A 2,108-nucleotide genomic window follows, 5' to 3' on the forward strand; every position below is an offset into this window, starting at 1 on the left:
AGCTTCCTCCAGCCTCACCCCTACTACACATCGGGCTCAAGGAAATTTCTGCCCCCAAGTGTCTGCTGCATGCCAGGGCCAAAGGGAGGGGCCGAGAACAAACACTCGAGGCTCCCTGCCCTCCTGAAGCTCGCACAACCTACGGGTCAGAGGGGTTCACACTGGAGGTCTGCATGCAGATGCTCCCCCCACTGGTCTTGGAAGCTTCCCCTTACTGCTTTCTCCCTCCTGTCCAACTCCATGGACCCTCCGGAGCCTGCGGAGCAGCCACTGTCCTTCCTCTGAGCAGCAGCCGCAGCTGGCCCCCAGCTCCCCTCTTGTTCCTGCCACTCCCCTCCTCTGGCAAGGACCCTCCAAAGCTCCCACTACTTAGGGTCCTGTCCCATCCTTTTCCCTGGCCCTGGGGTCAAGCTGACCACCCCACCCTTTCCCACCTTTATGCCCTTGTCTAGGTCACCCCCGACCCCACCCCCACCTTGGGCAAGTCCACATGTCCGAGTTGGATGGCTCTCCAGTGTCATGCCAGAAAGCTCTTCCAGAACCCCAAGTCTGGGCCACCCCCATTCTAAGTGGGCAATGACTTCTGAACTCCATAGCACTAAACACAGAGCCTCTCTTGGGCATTTGGCATATATACCTAAGCATCTCAGGGCGGCCAGGTCTGGGCCAAACCCTAGAGGATTTGACACAAGCAAAACCTACCTCTGGGGGCGCCTGGGTGGCTCAGTGGGTTAAAGCCTCTGCCTTCTGCTCAGGTCATGATCCCAGGGTCCTGGGACCGAACCCCGAATCGGGCTCTCTGCTTAGCAGGGAGCCTGCTTCCCTTCCTCTCACTCTGCCTGCCTCTCTGCCTACTTGTGATCTCTGCCTGTCAAATAAATAAATTAAATATTTTAAAAAAACAACAAACAAACAAACAAACAAAAAACCTACCTGTAGACTCCGTTGATCTAGGAACAAGGCATGGCAACACCCTCCCAAGCCCCAGAGGATTAACCCCACTTCACAGGCTCAGAGAGGATAGGGAACATCCCAGGATCACACAGCTGGTCAGCCTTGGAGTCAGGATTCCCATTCAGGTACCCCCAGGATCTGCACTCTTAACCAGTGGGTCATTCAGCTTCCCGTTTCCAAGTGTGATTCAAGTACAGTATATCCTTGTATTTCATTTATGTATTTTATTAATTATATGAGTGACTCAAATTTATTGCAAAGGAATTGGAAAATACGGGGAAAAAAAAATAAAGCAACTTCCTCTCCCACCGCCTAGAGCAAAGTACTGTCAACACTTCAGTGAGTGTTTGTATGACTTTTTCTTTTTTAAAAAATATTGTATCGGGCGCCTGGGTGGCTCAGTGGGTTAAGCCGCTGCCTTCAGCTCAGGTCATGATCTCAGAGTCCTGGGATCGAGTCCCGCATCGGGCTCTCTGCTCAGCGGAGAGCCTGCTTCCCTCTCTCTCTCTGCCTGCCTCTCCATCTACTTGTGATTTCTCTCTGTCAAATAAATAAATAAAATCTTTAAAAAAAAATATATTGTATTTATTTATTTGACAGAGAGAGAGCAACCGTGAGCTTGGGGAGAGGGAGGGCCCGAAGGAGTGGGAGAAGTGGACTATCTGCTGAGCAAGGAGCCCAAGGTGGGGGCTCAATCCCAGGACCCTGGGTTCATGACCTGAGCTGAAGGCAGACACTTAAGGACTGAGCCACCCAGGTGCCCCTGCATGAATTTTTCTAAGCATATGACACCTATCTTTACAAGAATGCCTTCATGCTACAAATGATTTTATAATTTTTCTTCCCCTTACAATAAATCAGATGCCTCTTTCTACAGTAACAAACATTTGCTGCCTTGGTTTTCTTAATTGTGAAATGCTCCATACAAACAGAAATGTATATAAAACACTGTATGCTTTAAAATAATACTTAAAAGACACTTGAGTATCCACCCCCCAGGTTAAGGAACAGGTGATTGCCAATGGCCCAGGGGCTTCCTGGTATTCTCTCTGATTCCTCCGTTTACCCCAAGGTCACCTCTCATTTAACTTGTGAGTTAAACATGGCTTTGCTTTCCTTTAGAAATTTTTTTTTTTTTTTTTTTTTTTTTTTTG

This window comes from Mustela nigripes, chromosome 6 (genome assembly GCF_022355385.1).
Source record: "Mustela nigripes isolate SB6536 chromosome 6, MUSNIG.SB6536, whole genome shotgun sequence".
NCBI lineage: Eukaryota > Metazoa > Chordata > Mammalia > Carnivora > Mustelidae > Mustela > Mustela nigripes.